Genomic DNA, 20,644 nt, shown 5'->3' with positions numbered 1-20,644 from the left:
TTGAGAAAGGTTTAATGTTCGAATCATATCTTTTCTTGTTAGACAAGTCATTGATTTTAAAAATCAAATCTTTTTAAATTGTTTTTCCAAATCATATCTTCTCAATCATATCTTTTTGAAACTATATCTTTTCAATCATATCTTTTTAATCACATCTTTTTCAAAATAAGTTTTCAATCATATCTTTTTGATTTCTAATTTCAAAATCTTTTTCAAAAATCACTTAATTTCTTTCCCACTCTTAGTTTTCGAAAATCATCAATCAATTTTCAAAATTATTTTTCAAAATCTTTTAACTTATTTTCGAAAATTCTTCCCTTCTTCTCACATCCTAATTCTTCTACCTCCTCCTTCTATTCCTCTGACACCTCAAGGAATCTCTATACTGTGACATAGAGGATTCCATATTTTTTTTGTTTTCTTCTCTTTCATATGAGCAGGAGCAAAGACAAAAGCATTCTTGTTGAGGCTGACCCTGAACCTGAAAGGACCATGAAGCGAAAACTAAGAGAAGCTAAAGCACAACTCTCTGTAGAGGACCTAACAGAAATCTTCAAAGAAGAAGACATGGCAGCCGAAAACAACAACAATGCCAACAATGCAAGGAAGGTGCTGGGTGACTTTACTGCACCTACTCCCGAATTCTATGGGAGAAGCATCTCTATCCCTGCCATTGGAGCAAACAACTTTGAGCTTAAGCCTCAATTAGTTTCTCTAATGCAACAGAATTGCAAGTTCCATGGACTTCCATTGGAAGATCCTCATCAGTTTTTAGCTGAATTCTTGCAAATCTGTGACACTGTTAAGACCATTGGGGTTGACCCTGAGGTCTATAGACTTATGCTATTCCCTTTTACTGTAAGAGACAGAGCTAGAATATGGTTGGACTCACAACCTAAAGAAAGCCTGAACTCTTGGGAAAAGCTAGACAATGCCTTCTTGGAAAAGTTCTTTCCACCTCAAAAATTGAGTAAGCTTAGAGTGAAAGTCCAAACCTTCAGACAGAAGGAAGGTGAATCTCTCTATGAAGCTTGGGAAAGATACAAACAATTGATCAAAGAGTGTCCTTCTAACATGCTTTCTGAGTGGAGCCTCATAGGTATCTTCTATGATGGTCTGTCTGAACTGTCCAAGTTGTCATTGGATAGCTCTGCTGGAGGATCTCTTCATCTGAAGAAGACGCCTGCAGAAGCTCAAGAACTCATTGAAATGGTTGCAAATAACCAATTCATGTACACTTTTGAAAGGAATCCTGTGAACAATGGGACAAAGAAGAAGAAAGGAGTTCTTGAGATTGATACTCTGAATGCCATATTGGCTCAGAACAAAATATTGACTCAGCAAGTCAATATGATTTCTCAAAGTCTGTCTGGAATACAAGCTGCACTAGGGAGTTCTAAGGATGCTTCATCTGAAGAAGAAGCTTATGATCCTGAGAACCCTATGGAAACACCTATAATCCTTCATGGAGAAATCATCCAAATCTCTCATGGAAGGATCAACAGAGACTTCAACAAGGTTTCAACAACAATAATGGTGGAAGAAACAGGTTTAGCAATGGCAAGCCTTTTCCATCATCTTCTCAGCAACAGACAGAGAATCCTAAGCAGAGCCACTCTGACTTAGCAACCATGGTCTCTGATTTAATCAAAACCACTCAAAGTTTCATGACTGAAACAAGGTTCTCCATTAGAAACTTGGAGGCACAAGTAGGTTAGCTGAGTAAGAAAGTTACTGAACTCCCTCCTAGTACTCTTCCAAGCAATACAGAAGAGAATCCAAAAGGAGAGTGCAAGGCCATTAACATGGCCGAATTTGGAGAGGAGGAAGAGGCAGTGATCGCCACTGAGGAAGACCTCAATGGACGTCCACTGGCCTCCAATGAGCTCCCTAATGAGGAACCATGGGAATCTGAGGCTCACACTTAGACCATAGAGATTCCATTGTATTTACTTCTGCCATTCATGAGCTCTGATGAGTATTCTTCCTTTGAAGAGGATGAAGATGTCACTGAAAAGTAAGTTGCTAAGTACCTTGGAGCAATTATGAAGCTAAATGACAAGTTATTTGGTAATGAGACTAGGGAGGATGAACCCCCTTTGCTCACCAAAGAACCGGCTGACTTGTCTAGGCAGAAACTACCTCAAAAGAGATAGGACCCTGGGAAGTTCTCAATATCTTGTACAATAGGCACCATGACCTTCAAGAAGGCTCTGTGTGACCTAGGGTCAAGCATAAACCTCCTAACCTTAACAGTGGAGATTTAGTTGCTCATGACTCAGAGAAAATAAGGATTCATGTAAATTGTGGAATACATAATGTTAATTGGTATAGAATTCCCTAATGGAATCCCTCGGAATCCCGCTAAAGAAGAAAAGTTTCTCCTTTTTATAACTAATCTGAATTAATTTAAAATCTAATATCTAAAATTAAGATAGTATCTTTTCCACTTTTCAAATTCAAATTTGAATCAGAATCAATTAAATAATTCACACTTTGTAACGTAGGGACCACTTGGCTTAACTGGATCCATGCCTAACTTGGCAGAGAGATGCGCCTTACTTGAGTACCAAAATGGGGCCCAGAAATCGCCCCCAGCATTTTCTGTATTTTCTGCATGTGGCGCATGTCACGCGTACGCGTCGATGGTCTATTCTGTGTGTCACGCTGATGAGTCTGAATTCACTACCCATTCAAAAATTATCACCAAGTAATAACCCACAGTGGAGTGGGATCGTATCCACAAAGATTGACAAATTCAAGTAGTTTTAATTGATTGATGAATTAGTCAAGCGGATCAATAAGATTGTGAGGTGCCAAATTGTAAATGACATAAATATAAATGACTAGAATATAAAGAAAAGCTATAAAGTGCAGAAACGGAAATTATAGAATATAAAGTGCTGAATCATAAATGACTTGAATGTAAATGGGAGTGGGGAATTGCTGAATGTAAAAATTAAGCAGTAAAGAAATGGAGAGATAAGAATGGGGAAGTTCATTGAGATTGGGAGATGTTGTCTCTTTGGATCAAATCTAGCTTATATCATCTTCAATCATGCAACTCATTGACCTCTTGGCAATCATGATTGATCGAGCCCCAATCCCTTGGTGACTCAATCTCTCAGATCTTGATCAATAGCCAATTCCTTGGTCTAATTGCTCATGAAGAGAGATATGATTGGTCCCTGATTATACCACACACCCTTTGTAGGTCCAGGTAGAGGGAGGATTATATGTCACGTATCCAAACACCAAAACCCAGATTCTACTCAAGTGTGAGAAGGGATTTCAAGCATGGTTTCATGTTTCCTTTCCCAAGGTTCCCATGAAACCCAATTGCATTCAATCTCTTTCCCAAGATAATTGAACACTAAGCATTAAGAACGAAATTCCTTCTAGCAAATCAAAGAGAATATGAAGAGAAGAAGAATTTCACTATTATCAATCCATCAAGTACAACAGAGCTCCCTCTCTCAATGAGAGGGTAGTTAGTTACTCATAGCTCAAAAAGTACTCAAAAGTGAAGTATAAAAGTGGATCTAAAACTGACTGCTTAACCCCTCTTCAGTACTCCTTGGGGGTATTTATACTACTCCTAGTAAAATAAAAGAATTACAAAAGTGAAAGGGAAAAATTACATTTTGGAGGGAAAAGAAAACACTCAATAAGCGTGACTTTTCAGTTGGCGTGTTACGTGCCCTTCATTTCTAGCTTGGCATGCCACACCCAATCCTTCAAGTGGCACGCTCGTCACTTTGTCAACCTTGGCGTGCCACGCCTTCGACTCAAGTGGTACGCCATAGTGGAATTCTTGTGTTGGCGTGCCACACCTTCAAACTCAAGTGGTACGCCCTTTGCCTTTTTTCACTTTTCCTTGCCTCTGAAAACTTGGACTAGCGTGGCACGCCCAGGGTCTGGCGTGCCAAACCCTTGCTGTGTGCTTGGCTAAGCTCCTCTGGAAAGTTGCACTAGCGTGGCACGCCTAGGGTCTGTTGTGCCACGCCCCTTGTGAGTGAGTGGTTACTCTATTTGGCGTGGCACACCACGAACTCAAGTGGCACGTGATGAGCAGATATTTTATACGTTTTTTGGGGGTAATTTCATGTAGTTTTTAGTATGTTTTAGTTAGTTTTTAGTAGAGTTTTATTAGTTTTCATGCAAAATTCATATTTCTGGACTTTAATATGAGTTCGTGTGTTTTTCTGTGCTTTCAAGTATTTTCTGGCTGAAATTGATGGATCTGAGCAAAAAATTCTGATTCAGGCTGAAAAAGGACTGCTGATGCTGTTGGATTTTGACCTCCTTGCACTCGAAATGGATTTTCTGGAGCTACAGAAGTCCAATTGGCTCGCTCTCAATTGCGTTGGAAATTAGACATCCAGGACTTTCCAGCAATATATAATAGTTCATACTTTGCTCGAAGATAAATGACGTAAACTAGAGTTTAATGCAAGTTCCATGTTCCATTCTGGCATTACACGCCAGAAACAGGTTACAAGTTGAAGTTAAACGCCCAAAGCAGGTTACAACCTGGTGTTTAACTCTAGAAACAGCCCAGGCACATGAAAAGCTCAAGTCTCAGCCCCAGCACACACCAAGTGGGCCCTAGAAGTGGATTTCTGCACTATCTATCTCAATTTACTCATTTTCTGTAAACCTAGGTTACTAATTTAGTATTTAAACAACTTTTAGAGATTTATTTTGTATCTCATGACATTTTTAGATCTGAACTTTGTACCTTTAGATGGCATGAGTCTCTAAACTCCATTGTTGGGTGTGAGGAGCTCTACTGTGTCTCGATGAATTAATGCAATTATTTCTTTTTTTTATTCAAACACGCTTGTTTCTATCTAAGATATTCATTCCCACTTCAATATGATGAATGTGATGATCCATGACACTCATAACCATTCTCAACCTATGAATGCGTGCCTGACAACCACCTCCGTTCTACATTAGATTGAATGAGTATCTCTTGGATTCCTTAATCATAGTCTTCGTGGTATAAGCTGGAATCCATTGACAGCATTCTTGAGAATCCAAAAAGTCTAAACCTTGTTTGTGGTATTCCGTAGGATTCAGGGATTGAATGACTGTGACGAGCTTTAAACTCACAAGGGTTGGGGGTAGTGATAGACGCAAAAGGATTAATGGATCCTATTCCAGCATGAGTGAGAACCGACAGATGATTAGCCGTGCGGTAACAGCACACCTGGACCATTTTCACTGAGAGGACGGATGGTAGCCATTGACAACGGTGATCCACCAACACACAGCTTGCCATAGGAGGAACCTTGCGTGCGTGAAGAAGAAGACAGGGGAAAAGCAGAGATTCAAAAGACAAAGCATCTCCAAAACTCCAACATATTCTCCATTACTGCATAACAAGTATTATTTAATCCATGCTTTTTATTCACTACCAATCAAAACTGAAAATTATTATTATCCTGACTAAGAGTTACAAGATAACTATAGCTTGCTTCAAGCCAACAATCTCTGTGGGATTCGACCCTTACTCACGTAAGGTATTACTTGGATGACCCAGTACACTTGCTGGTTAGTGGTACGAGTTGTGAAAAGTGTGATTTACAATTTCGTGCACCAAGTTTTTGGTGCCGTTGCCGGGGATTGTTCGAGTTTGAACAACTGACGATTTATCTTGTTACTTAGATTAGGAAAAATTTGTCTTTTTGGTTTAGAGTCACTAGGATTGCATCTTTTATTATCCCTTTTAAAAATCTTTCAAAAATATTATTTTTCTTTATTAGTTTTTAATTTTTTCTTGGAGTCTTTTGTTTGAGTTTAGTTTCATATCTTAAGTTTGGTGTCAATTGCATATTTTTATTTTCCTTTAAAAATACCTTTTTAAAACACGTTAAATTTATAGCTCAGTTGGTTAAAGTGTTGTGCTTGTGTTCTTGGTAATTGGGTATCTTCTTTTTAAAAACTTTTTCAAAAATAATTTTTCTTTGATTAAATCTTGTGCCAAATATTAAGTTTGGTGTTTTCTTGTTAATTTTTCTTTAGTTTTTGAAAATTTTATTTTGGTTTTCTAAAAATTTTAAGTTTGGTGTGCCTTGGTGGTTTTCCTCCAAAATTTTCGAAAACAAGGAGCATTGGATCTAAAAATTTTAAGTCTTGTGTGTTTTGTGTGTTCTTCTCTTTCATAATAAAATTCAAAAGTAAAAAAATATCTTTTCCTTTAATTGCTCATAATTTTTGAATCCCTTGTGTTGACTTGGTCAAAATTTTTCAAATCATATCCTTTTAAGATTTTTTAAATCATATCTTTTTCAAAAATATCCTAACCACTTTCTCTCTCCTCACTTTTTCGAAAATCTTCATAAAATATTTTCAAATCTCTTTTTTTATTTTTATTTTAGTTTTTATTTTATTTTATTTTATTATTTCGAAATTTTTTTTATAAATATAATAAAATAAATCCACGTCATCTCCCTTTCTCCATCATGGACCTAAGTGGAAATGAACAGTCCAGAAGGACTTTGGGGTCGTATGTGATGGTGTTTTTGTGGAAAAACGAATTTCCAACACACAAATCCAACCGGCAAGTGTACCGGGTCGCATCAAGTAATAAAACTCACGGGAGTGAGGTCGATCCCACAGGGATTGTTGGATCAAGCAACTTTAGTGGGTGATTAGTTTAGTCAAGCTAACATTGAGTGAATTGTGTGAAGTTGATCAACAGAAAGTAAAATTGCAGAAATCTTAAAGATGCAGAAAGTAAAGTTGCAAGTAACTTAAATAACAAGAAAGTAAAATAGCTGAAACTTAAATTGCGAGAAAAGTAAATTGGCAAAATCTTAAATGATAAGAAATGTAAATTGCAGAAAATGTAAAGGGGGTTGGGTGCAGGGAATTTAAAATCCAACAAGAAAATGTAAAGAGCAATCAAGCAGAGAAGTAAAAGATGAAATAAGTGCAACAGATTTAAACAGAAATGGAAGATTACTTGAAGAAGCAACACAGAATGTAACTCAGCTTGATTTTGAAATTTAAAGAGACAAGATCTCAGGGAATCAATGAGACTAGAAAACAAGTCTAGATCTCACTCCCTTCCTTGATCCGACCAAGAAACAGATTGAAGAAGAAATGAAGATGGAAGCAGTAAATGAAAACTCAGATTCAATTCTCAATTTTCTGAAATTATGCAAAAGAAGAACAAGAGATTTCAGATCAAGTGAAATAGAATTCTTTCAATTCTTGATCCAAAATTCAAACAGAAATGAAAACTAAGAGAGAGAACTCTCAATTCCTAATGCTCCCTAGTGGAGTTTTCCTTCCTAATTCAGCTCTAATTGATGCCTTTATATAGGCTTTACAAAGTGAAAATGAAATTGAAATGAAAAACAAATTAAATGAAAATCCTAATTCTAGCTTGTTCTTGTGCCTTTGAGTGATGATGTGGGCTTTGCTTGCTTTGGATTTGAGGAGAAATGGGTTTGGTTGGCCTTGATTCAATTTGGTGAGGAATTGAATTTATATGAAATTGAACTTTTGGCCCATGATGATTTGCTCCCAGGAGGCTGCCCTGCCCTTGTGGAGGGCAGGGCAGAAAATGGTGTGTGCGGCCGTTGGTGCGTGCGAGTTGGGCGCTGATGCTTGCAGGATGCTGCCCTGCCCTTGTGGAGGGCAGGGCAGAAATTTTTGGTGCGCCAGAATGATGCCCGTGCGTGCTGCTGTGTTGCTGCTGAAACTCCTTGGTGCGCCAATCTTGTGCGCGTGTGTGCATCACCAAAATGCTGCCCTGCCCTTGCGGAAGGCAGGGCAATGTTTCCTTTGGGGAGTGCCAAGTTCGAATCCCATGGAGTGCATTGCTTGGCTTTTTCTTCTTGGCACCTAATTCATGCCTAAGGCTTGGCTTCCTAGAGGTCTTGTGTTCGAAACTTGGTGGAGGAAGTTGTTGCAATTTTTCCTTGAATTTTCATGAAGAAAACAAGACATTGCCCTCCAAGAGGGCATTCTGCTCTCCTTGAGGGCAGACTTCCTTGGGTTCCTTGTGTCTCCCTCTTCGAGCCTTGGTGGAAGCATTTTGGTTTATTTTCGCTTGTTTTTGGCCCTTAAAGATGGCTTTCGTTCCTACCTCAATTGTATGCCAAATATGGATTGCTATATATTGTTGGAAAGCTCTGAATGTCAGCTTTCCAACGCAACTAGAAGCACATCAATTGGACGTCTGTAGCTCAAGTTATAGTCCTTTGAAGGAGGCATGGTCATGCTGTGAGCGCCCAGATTTTACCTTAGCGAAAATTCTTGCTTCCAACCTCACTTTGCATCACGATTCTGCCCTGCCCTTGGCAAGAGCAGGGCAGTGTGCGTGCTGGCTGCTTCCTTCTTTGATTTGGTCATGGGTCACGCTTTTAAAAGCGTGGCCTAAGGCTCCAAAGTGTACCCCAACTTCAAAGTGTACCCCAAAGCTCTTTTTTTCTCCTTTTTTTGTGCTTCTTTGCTTCTTTTTCTTCTTATTTTCTACAAGATTTATAAAATTAAAATATCAAGAAAATATATCATTTAAGTACAAAAGCATTCAATATTTAAGCACAAATCATCAATTTCTTGTATGAAAAAGCATAGGAAAATAGGTATATGATGACTTGCTATCACAACACCAAACTTAAACCTTGCTTGTCCCCAAGCAAGAAAAGAATCATGCAATAGAAATTGACAATCCAAGGTAAGAAGAGTAGCAAGTTAATGTTCATGGCAAGCTAGTTTTCTATGCATGCTACAATTACAAAAGAGATGTAAATGATTGATGCTTCTATCTAGCTTATTTTATGAAATCTTTTTCTTATAATTTTTTTTAGCTTCTCCTTTTGGGTGCTTTGCCCCATGAGTAAATAACAAAGCTACGACTTCTAAATGCTTTGTTTTCAAGTATTACCACTTGATACATAAGCACCACAAGCATTTGAATTAGAGGACTTCATTAAGCTCATTTTTTTCTTTTCTTTGAGTCTCTAATCATTGATGCTCAGAACCTTGAGCTTTGAGGGAGTGCTTTTGCACTTGAGCCTAGCCTTGACTTCTAAGTGTTTTGTTTTCAAGCATTTGGCTTGATACATAAACACCACAAGCACTTAGCAAATAAATTGCCATTGGTACTCAGAGCCTTCAGCTTTCTCATTCCTTCCCTTTTTCTTTTCTTGCTTTAATTATATTTGCTTCTTCAAGGTTTTCATGATTTCAAAAGATTTCACAAAATGTACTAGATGAAACTTCAATTAAATAAAATCTAATGCAATTGAGCAACAATCAAACATACTAGCTTTCCAATACTTGTATGCACATGCTAAATTCTTCTTTAATGCCTTGTTTGTTTATGATCATGATGCTTTATTGCTTTTGAATTCACAAAGCTCAAGTTGGTAGTTATAATGCCACAACAACATATTATAAATCAAAATTCAAGCTATGCTTATTCATACACACATGTAAACAGAAAAGATGAAGACAATCATGAAATTTAAGTGCTGGAAACAAATGAGAAGAAAAGGAACTCTACAACCTTGTAGTTCATCTTCATTATTGTTGTCCTTTTTCCTTTATTCTTCTTCTTTCCCTTGCGAAACTCAGAATGCTTGCTCATCCTCAAGAAACAATTAGAATAATGGCTATGGGGCTAAGATCGATCATGAATGTCTTATGCAATGAAATGTTAGTAGCACATGTGTTTTAAGCAAGCAAAATGAAAGATAACAATCAAGGCACCAGAGACAGAGACATTTTGATTGCAAACATAAGAAGGTGTGCGCAATACTTTGCATAAAGAATAAGTGGCACACCAAACTTAGTGTGACACTTTCACTTGGAATCAATGCAAGTATCCAGTAAAGATTTGAAGCAAATTGTGTTGCATAGCAACACCAAACTTAGAATGCAATCCTATGTCCACTTATTTGAATTAAAACCAAGCAAATGAAACTGTTATTTATTAATTACAATCACCAAACTAAGAATCTGTCATTAATAAAGCTCTCTTGGTAATGTATTAACAAACACAGTAAATAAGCAAACTAAAATGAAAGAATTAAAAACAAAGAATTAACTAAAGTAAACAGAATAACAAAATATCAAACCAAAAGAAAATTAACACTGCAAAGACATTATGGTCATGCAGACAAGTGGTGTTGCTGAATGATTTGCATAGAAAAATAGGTGGCACACCAAACTTAGAATCTTGGTGTGTCACTTTCATTTTTTTGATTTGATGCAATCATCCAAAAAGATTGAAAACAGTGTGTTGCATGGCAACACCAAACTTAGAATATAACCATATGCCAATTTATTGAATTTAAACAAAGTAAAGAAAGAAAACAAAGCAGAGAAGAGAAATTATACCTACGGTTGGGTTACCTCCCAACAAGTGCTCTTTTAGTGTCATTAGCTTGACATGTTGTTCTTCACTTTCTTCCTCTTCTTCCAGTTTGTTAAGAGGAATGACCTCAAAGGAGGGAAAGATTCAGCTAGTGTCCCTTGTCTTGGCCTTTCCTCAGCAAGCTTCCTTTTGCAAATGGCTTGATTGATCTTGCTTGCTGGATTAGGGACAGAATTGGTGTTCTTGCTAGTTGCCTTCACTTCTTTGGATTCAAGACTTGTTTGCTGTGTGATTATTGGAGTGATTTCTTCATTAAGAGCCTCTTGCATTGGTGGTTCCATGAGCTTTTCCTCTTTTCACTTCTCCACTTCAATTAAATGTGACTTTTCTGGAACGACTTCCTCACTTTCTTGCTCCTCCACTCCTTTCTTTGCACTCAACATTTGACTTAATAGTTCTTTTATGGAGGAGGTTTCTTGTTCTTCCCAAGATTTCTTCATCTCCTCTTCATATTTTTCGATCACAGATTCAAGGGAAGTTTGTGAGGGTTGTGAGTGTTCATGTTTCTTTGTCACCTCAAGTGGCTTTTGTGAATATAAAATCCTTGGCTCATGTTCCTCATCTTTCATTGCAATTTCACCTGACACAAGGACCTTTTGTTCTTGTTTTTCCACTTCCTCTCTCACAAATTGATTTTTACTGTTTGATGGTTCTAAGTGTTTCCTTATGTTCTCCAAGTGCTCATTTGTCCTCTGACGGAGGATTTCTTTCCTTTTCCAGGCTTGTTCTTGTCTTTCAAAAAATCCTCTGGACTTTTGAAGGAGATCCTCTGAATCACAATTTGAAGAATTATTGAACTCATCACAGTATGGATTACTAAGATTTCTTTGATTTTGACTTTCCCAGCCACAATATGAGTAGTTGTTAGACTCATCAAAATCTGGATCATATTGTGTCTCTGGAAGGTGTCCCATTTTAACTGATTGTTCACATTCTTCTTAGTATGTCCAGACACCATGAGGATAATGATATAAGTCATTCTGGGGTTCTGGACAGTATCTCATGTGCTCAGCTTGATCAATTTGTGACTCTGGAGCAAGTCTCCATTGATTGAAGTGCGCAGAATTTGTATCTTCTTGGTGATATTCCCAACCATCATTAGAATAATGACTTGAATCATATTGTGATGGTGGGCAATATCCCATGAAGTTTGTTTGATTAAAAGATGAGGTGAACTCCATTTGAATTTTGTAGAACACAACACCAATGAAAATTGAAATTACTCATATCAGAAATGAGTTTTGCTTAGTGAGGCAAAAACACAAACACCTTGGTTTCAACTTAGAACAGAGAACAAAAAAGAAAAAATGCTTGATCTAGACTTCTCACCCACTTAATCATTGTTGGTCTAATCAATCCCCGGCAACGGCACCAAAAACTTGATGTGCGGAAAATGATCCGACACAAAACTCACTGGCAAGTGTACCGGGTCGTATCAAGTAATAAAACTCACGGGAGTGAGGTCGATCCCACAGGCATTGTTGGATCAAGCAACTTTAGTGGGTGATTAGTTTAGTCAAGCTAACATTGAGTGAATTGTGTGAAGTTGATCAACAGAAAGTAAAATTGCAGAAATCTTAAAGATGCAGAAAGTAAAGTTGCAAGTAACTTAAATAACAAGAAAGTAAAATAGCTGAAACTTAAATTGCGAGAAAAGTAAATTGGCAAAATCTTAAATGATAAGAAATGTAAATTGCAGAAAATGTAAAGGGGGTTGGGTGCAGGGAATTTAAAATCCAACAAGAAAATGTAAAGAGCAATCAAGCAGAGAAGTAAAAGATGAAATAAGTGCAACAGATTTAAACAGAAATGGAAGATTACTTGAAGAAGCAACACAGAATGTAACTCAGCTTGATTTTGAAATTTAAAGAGACAAGATCTCAGGGAATCAATGAGACTAGAAAACAAGTCTAGATCTCACTCCCTTCCTTGATCCGACCAAGAAACAGATTGAAGAAGAAATGAAGATGGAAGCAGTAAATGAAAACTCAGATTCAATTCTCAATTTTCTGAAATTATGCAAAAGAAGAACAAGAGATTTCAGATCAAGTGAAATAGAATTCTTTCAATTCTTGATCCAAAATTCAAACAGAAATGAAAACTAAGAGAGAGAACTCTCAATTCCTAATGCTCCCTAGTGGAGTTTTCCTTCCTAATTCAGCTCTAATTGATGCCTTTATATAGGCTTTACAAAGTGAAAATGAAATTGAAATGAAAAACAAATTAAATGAAAATCCTAATTCTAGCTTGTTCTTGTGCCTTTGAGTGATGATGTGGGCTTTGCTTGCTTTGGATTTGAGGAGAAATGGGTTTGGTTGGCCTTGATTCAATTTGGTGAGGAATTGAATTTATATGAAATTGAACTTTTGGCCCATGATGATTTGCTCCCAGGAGGCTGCCCTGCCCTTGTGGAGGGCAGGGCAGAAAATGGTGTGTGCGGCCGTTGGTGCGTGCGAGTTGGGCGCTGATGCTTGCAGGATGCTGCCCTGCCCTTGTGGAGGGCAGGGCAGAAATTTTTGGTGCGCCAGAATGATGCCCGTGCGTGCTGCTGTGTTGCTGCTGAAACTCCTTGGTGCGCCAATCTTGTGCGCGTGTGTGCATCACCAAAATGCTGCCCTGCCCTTGCGGAGGGCAGGGCAATGTTTCCTTTGGGGAGTGGCAAGTTCGAATCCCATGGAGTGCATTGCTTGGCTTTTTCTTCTTGGCACCTAATTCACGCCTAAGGCTTGGCTTCCTAGAGGTCTTGTGTTCGAAACTTGGTGGAGGAAGTTGTTGCAATTTTTCCTTGAATTTTCATGAAGAAAACACGACATTGCCCTCCAAGAGGGCATTCTGCTCTCCTTGAGGGCAGACTTCCTTGGGTTCCTTGTGTCTCCCTCTTCGAGCCTTGGTGGAAGCATTTTGGTTTATTTTTGCTTGTTTTTGGCCCTTAAAGATGCCTTTCGTTCCTGCTCCAATTGTACGCCAAATATGGATTGCTGTATATCGTTGGAAAGCTCTGAATGTCAGCTTTCCAACGCAACTGGAAGCACATCAATTGGATGTCTGTAGCTCAAGTTATAGTCCTTTGAAGGAGGCATGGTCATGCTGTGAGCGCCCAGATTTTACCTTAGCGAAAATTCTTGCTTCCAACCTCACTTTGCATCACGATTCTGCCCTGCCCTTGGCAAGAGCAGGGCAGTGTGCGTGCTGGCTGCTTCCTTCTTTGATTTGGTCATGGGCCACGCTTTTAAAAGCGTGGCCTAAGGCTCCAAAGTGTATCCCAACTTCAAAGTGTACCCCAAAGCTCTTTTTTTCTCCTTTTTTGTGCTTCTTTGCTTCTTTTTCTTCTTATTTTCTACAAGATTTATAAAATTAAAATATCAAGAAAATATATCATTTAAGTACAAAAGCATTCAATATTTAAGCACAAATAATCAATTTCTTGTATGAAAAAGCATAGAAAAATAGGTATATGATGACTTGCCATCAGTATGCTAACCCCACTACTGCTTCATATGAGAGTAGTATCTGTATACACTCCATCGGAGTCAGTAGTTTTGAGTTGAATCCTCAGCTCATTATCATGGTGCAGCAAAGTTGCCAGTATTCCAATCTTCCACAAGAAGAACCTACAGAGTTTCTGGCACAGTTTTTACAAATTGCTGACACAGTACATGATAAGGAAGTAGATCAGGATGTCTACAAATTATTACTATTTCCATTTGCTGTAAAGGACCAAGCTAAGAGGTGGTTAAATAACCAACTTAAGGCTAGCATAAGGACATGGAAACAGCTGTCAGAAAAATTCCTGAATCAATATTTCCGTCCAAAATGGATGACACAGCTAAGGCTGAACATCCAAGGCTTTAAACAAGGAGATAATGAATCTCTTTATGATGCCTGGGAGAGATACAGAGAGATGCTAAGAAAATGCCCATCTGAAATGTTTTCATAGTGGGTGCAGTTAGACATCTTCTATTATGGGCTTACAGAGAAAGCTCAGATGTCTTTGGACCACTCAGCTGGTGGATCTATACACATAAGAAAGACAATTGAAGAAGCTCAAGAGCTCATTGATACAGTTTCCAGAAATCAGCATCTGTACCTAAGTAGTGAACCTTCCATGAAAGAAGAGGCTAAAATAGTAACTGTTGAACTCAGTCCTGCAGAACAAGTTACTGAATTCAATCAGCAATTAGATTTTCTAACAAAATAGCAAGCCGAATTCAAGGAGATACTACAAGACACAAGAATGGCTAATATGAATATGAAAGTACAGCTAAAGCAAATAGAACAACAGTTATCAAAATAAATAACAGAAGAGTGCCAAGCAGTTCAATTAAAAAGTGGGAAAACATTAAATACCTCACTTCTAGGCAGCAGGAAGCCAAGAAATGAACAAACTGCTACCCAAAATCCCTCTGAGGATAGTAAAAGCCCAGAGAGGAATAATTATGGCGCTCAAACGCCAGAAAAGGGTGGAGAGTTGGCGTTAAACGCCCAACCCATGCTCAGTTCTGGCGTTCAAACGCCACAAACAGGCAAGGAGTTGGCGTTAAACACCCAATGAAAGCTCAGTTCTGGCATTCAAATGCCAGAAATAGGTAAGGAGTTGGCGTCTAAAAAGGCTTCTCCAACCACATCTATAGGAAATAAACCTGCAACAACTAAGGTTGAGGAATACAAAACCAAAATACCTTATCCTCAGAAACTCTGCCAAGCGGAACAGGATAAGCAATTTGCTCACTTTGCAGGTTTGACTGAAGATTCCAAGACTCTTGAAATAAAGATTCCATTTGCAGAGCACTTGAGCAAATACCCTCTTATGCTAAGTTCATGAAAGAAATCTTAAGTCATAAGAAGGATTGGATAGAAACTGAAAAAGTTTACCTTACTGAAGAATGCAGTGCAGTCATTCTGAAAAGCATACCAGAGAAGCTTAAATATCTCGGAAGCTTCATGATACCATGCACATTAGAGGGTACTTGTACCAAGAAAGCTCTATGTGATATTGGAGCAAGTATCAACCTAATAACTGCATCCACTATCAAAAAGCTTGGTTTGACTGAAGAAGTCAAACCAACCTGGATATGTCTCCAACTTGCTGATGGCTCCATTAAATACCCATCAGGCGTGATTGAAGACATGATTGTCAAGGTTGAGCCATTTGCCTTTCCCACTGATTTTGTGGTGCTGGAAATGGAGGAGCACAAGAGTGCAACTCTCATTCTAGGAAGACCTTTCCTAGCAACTGGACGAACCCTCATTGACGTCCAAAAAGGGGAATTAACCTTTAGAGTCAATGAGGACGAGTTTAAGTTGAACGTTGTCAAAGCTATACAGCATCCAGACACCCCAAACGACTGCATGAGCATTGATATTATTGACTCTCTAGTGGAAGAGGTCAATATGACTGAGAGTCTTGAATCAGAGCTAGAGGATATCTTTAAAGATGTTCAGCCTAATCTGGAGGAACCAGAGAGAATAATAGAACCTCTAAAAATCCCTCAAGAAGAGGAGTAAACTCCTAAACCCGAGCTCAAACCATTACCACCATCCCTGAAATATGTATTTCTGGGAGAAGGTGACACTTTTCCTGTAATCATAAGCTCTACCTTAGAGCCACAGGAAGAGGAAGTACTAATTCAAGTGCTGAGGACACACAAGACAGCTCTTGGGTGGTCCATCAGTGATCTTAATGGCATTAGCCCAGCCAGATACATGCACAAGATCCTATTGGAGGATGACGCTAAGCCAGTGGTTCAACCATAGAGGCGGCTGAATCCAGCCATGAAGGAGGTGGTGCAGAAGGAGGTCACTAAATTACTAGAGGCTGGGATTATTTATCCTATTTCTGATAGCCCCTGGGTGAGCCCTGTCCATGTCGTCCCTAAGAAGGGTAGCATGACAGTGGTTCATAATTGAAAAAAATGAACTGGTTCCTACAAGAACGGTTATAGGGTGGCGTATGTGTATTGATTACAGAAGGCTCAATACAGCTACCAGAAAGGATCATTTTCCTTTACCATTCATAGACCAGATGCTAGAAAGACTAGCAGGTCATGATTACTACTGCTTTCTGGATGGATATTCAGGTTATAATCAAATTGCAGTAGATCCCCAAGATCAAGAGAAAACAACATTCACATGTCCATCTGGAGTATTTGCATACAAAAGGATGCCATTTTGTCTGTGCAATGCACCTGCAACCTTTCAAAGGTGCATGCTCTCTATTTTCTCTTATATGGTGGAAAAAATTCTGGAAGTCTTCATGGATGACTTTTCAGTATTTGGAGACTCATTCAGCTCCTGTCTTGACCATCTAGCACTTGTTCTAAAGAGGTGCCAATAGACTAACCTGGTTTTAAATTGGGAGTGTGATGCCAAGGCATTTAGGCCAGTTTCACTGACCTTTTCTTTACTGTTTTAGGTTAGTTTCATGCATTTTCTTAGTGAATAAGGCAAGTTTTGGATGAAAATACACTTACACTTTGATTCAAGCAACTATTGTGAATTTCACATGATTTCATGAGGATTTTTGCTAGAATTGAATAATAAATTGATGATGCATAATCTCATGACTTTGGCTAGAGCTTTGATGCACATAATTTGCTTGATTTTAGTACAAAGGAAGCAAGGAAGAACCACGTTAGTACTCATGTTAATCTAGTTAACGTGACCACTAACGTGGAATGGTAAATAGCATGCAACCTTAATGAGAAAAGTGATCACAAATAACACCTGCGAAGCCATCATAAGCCCACGTTAATTGCCACGTTAACTAGGTTAACGTGGTAGTTAACGTGGAGACAAAAGAAAGCTCCAACGTTAGTGGTAAATGTGAACACCACTAATGTTCCAAGATTTGGCGATAAGCCACGTTAAGAGTTACGTTAACTTAGTTAACGTGAATGATGAGCGGATAATTTATACGCTTTTTGGCATTGTTTTTAGTATGTTTTTAGTATGTTTTAGTTAGTTTTTATTATATTATTATTAGTTTTTATTTAAAATTCACTTTTCTGGACTTTACTATGAGTTTGTGTGTTTTTCTATGATTTCAGGTATTTTAAGGCTGAAATTGAGGGACCTGAGCAAAAATCTGATTCAAAGGCTAAAAAAGACTGCAGATGCTGTTGGATTCTGACCTCCCAGCACTAGAAGAGGATTTTCTGGAGCTACAGAAGCCCAATTGGCACGCTCTCAACTGCGTTGGAAAGTAGACATCCTGGGCTTTCCAGCAATGTTTAATAGTCCATACTTTACCCGAGATTTGATGGCCCAAACAGGCGTTCCAAGTCAGCTCAAGAATTCTGGCGTAAAACGCCGGAACTGGCACAAGAATGGGAGTTAAATGCCCAAACTGGCACAAAAGCTAGCATTTAACTCCAAGAAGAGTCTCTACACGAAAATGCTTCAATGCTAAGCCCAAGCACACACCAAGTGGGCCCGAAAGTAGATTTTTATGTCATTTACTCATCTTTGTAAACCCTAAGCTACTAGTTCTCTACAAATAAGGACCTTTTACTATTGTATTAGACATCTTGGTAGCTTTCTTTGAGTAGTCTTATGCTATCTTACATCATGGGGGCTGGCCTCTCGGCCATGCCTAGACCTTGTTCTTATGTATTTTCAATGGTGGAGTTTCTACACACCATAGATTAAGGTGTGGAGCTCTGTTGTACCTCGAGTATTAATTCAATTACTATTGTTCTTCTATTCAATTCAGCTTATTCTTGTTCTAAGATATCACTTGTTCCTCAACTTGATGAATATGATGATCCATGACACTCATCATCATTCTCACCTATGAACGTGTGCCTGACAACCACCTCCGTTCTACCTTAGATTGAGTGGATATCTCTTGGATTTCCTAACCAGAATCTTCATGGTATAAGCTAGAATTGATGGCGACTTTCAAGAGAATCCGGAAGGTCTAAACCTTGTCTTTGGTATTCTGAGTAGGATTCGAGAATTGAATGACTGTGACGAGCTTCAAACTTGCGATTGTGGGGCGTTAGTGACAGACGCAAAAGAATCACTGGATTCTATTCCGACATGATCGAGAACCGACAGCTGAATAGCCGTGCTGTGACAGAGCGCGTTGAACATTTTCACTGAGAGGACGGGACTGTAGCCATTGACAACGGTGATGCCCAACATACAGCTTGCCATGGAAAGGAGTAAGAAGGATTGGATGAAGACAGTAGGAAAGCAGAGAGACGGAAGGGACAAAGCATCTCCATACACTTATCTGAAATTATCACCAATGAATTACATAAGTATCTCTATCTTTATTTTATGCTTTATTCATAAATCATTTATAACCATTTGAATCTGCCTAACTGATATTTAGAAGATGACCTAGCTTGCTTCATACCGACAATCTCCGTGGGATCGACCCCTACTCGCGTAAGGTTTATTACTTGGACGACCCAGTGCACTTGCTGGTTAGTTGTGCGAAGTTGTGATAAAGAGTTGAGATTGCAATTGTGCGTACCATGTTGATGGCGCCATTGATGATCACAATTTCGTGCACCATGTTTTTGGCGCCGTTGCCGGGGAATTAAATGTCCTAACTACAGTTTCGCATTTGTTACCTGCAATAACAGTGCCAACTTTTGATCCGGCAACAACACCAAGTTTTTGGCGCCGTTGCCGGGGATTGTTTGAGTTTGGACAACTGACGGTTCATCTTGTTGCTTAGATTAGGTATTTTTTAGAATTTTTAAGAATGAATTCTAGTGTTTCAAGGTGATGTTCTTATCATCACCAAAGCTGATTGATCTTCATCAATTTAGCTCTTGAATGTAATGTCCTGCTAAAGCTTGGCTAGCCATGTCTAATTCCTTTAGACTAAAGCTTTAGACTAACATTGCATGATTCCTAGAATTCTTATTAAAAATTTTGAATCTCTTTATTTTCTTCTCCATATAATTTTCGAAAAATCCAAAAAAATTACAAATTCATAAAATCCAAAAATCATTTTAAGTTTGGTGTCTTGCATGCATTGTTTATTTGATTTTAGTTTCATTTTGATTATTCCTCATTATTAAAAATCCAAAAAAATTTTAATTTGTGTCTTTTCAAGTCAATAATGCAGAAAATTGAAGTTTCTGAACATACAGCAGAGGAATTACACAGAAAAAGCTGGGCGTTCAAAACGCCCAGTGAAGAAGGAAAACTGGCGTTTAACGCCCAAAAGGGTAGCATTTTGGGCGTTAAACGCCAGAATGTATACCATTCTGGGCGTTTAACGCCAGGATGGCACAAGAGGGAAGATTTTGTTTTCAATTCAAATTTTTTTCAAGTTTTCATAATTTTTCAAAATCAAATCTTTTTCAAATCATATCTTTTCAATCATATATTTTCAAAATCAATTTCTTTCCAATTTGAAAAATACTTGCTAACAATTAATGATTTGATTCAACATTTCAAGTATGTTGCCTTTTCTGTTGAGAAAGGTTCAATGTTTGAATCATATCTTTTCTTGTTAGCCAAGTCATTGATTTTAAAAATCAAATCTTTTTAAATTGTTTTTCAATCATATCTTCTCAATCATATCTTTTTAATCAATTCTTTTTCAAAATAAGTTTTCAATCATATCTTTTTGATTTCTAATTTCAAAATCTTTTTCAAAAAACACTTTATCTCTTTCCCAATCATATTTTTCGAAAATCGTTCTTCAATTTTTAAAAATGTTTTTAAAATGTTTTTAAATTTATTTTCGAAAACTTCTTCCCTTCTTCTCACATCCTTCTATTTATGGACTAACATGTACAATTCGAACTCTATCTTTCTAAGTTCGAATTCTTCTACCTCTTCCTTCTATTTTTCTTTTTCCTCTGACACCTCAAGGAATCTCTATACTGTGACATAGAGGATTCCATATTTTCTTGTTCTCTTCTCTTTCATATGAGCAGGAGCAAAGACAAATGCATTCTTGTTGAGGCTGACCCTGAACCTGAAAGGACCTTGAAGCGAAAGCTGAGAGAAGCTTAAGCACAACTCTCTGTAGAGGACCTAACAGAAATCTTCAAAGAAGAAGACATGGCAGCTGAAAACAACAACAATGCAAACAATGCAAGGAAGGTGCTGGGTGACTTTACTGCACCTACTCCGACTTCTATGGGAGAAGCATCTCTATCCCTACCATTGGAGCAAACAACTTTGAGCTTAAGCCTCAATTAGTTTCTCTAATGCAACAGAATTGCAAGTTCCATGGACTTCCATTGGAAGATCCTCATCAGTTTTTAGCTGAAT

General features: G+C 38.1%; 1 non-coding gene across 1 annotated transcript; it reads right to left on the bottom strand.

The window, feature by feature from the left end:
* Nucleotides 1-972: 972 nt before the first annotated feature.
* LOC112799070 (small nucleolar RNA R71) lies at nt 973-1,080 on the bottom strand. Its single transcript, XR_003200656.1, has one exon. It is a non-coding gene; the product is annotated as a small nucleolar RNA R71 (small nucleolar RNA).
* Between the last annotated feature and the right edge of the window lie 19,564 nt (nt 1,081-20,644).

Source organism: Arachis hypogaea, chromosome 4 (genome assembly GCF_003086295.3).
Source record: "Arachis hypogaea cultivar Tifrunner chromosome 4, arahy.Tifrunner.gnm2.J5K5, whole genome shotgun sequence".
In the NCBI taxonomy this organism is placed as follows: Eukaryota; Viridiplantae; Streptophyta; class Magnoliopsida; order Fabales; family Fabaceae; genus Arachis; species Arachis hypogaea.
Note: the sequence above shows the minus strand (reverse complement) of the source record. Positions and strands in the feature narration are given on the sequence as shown.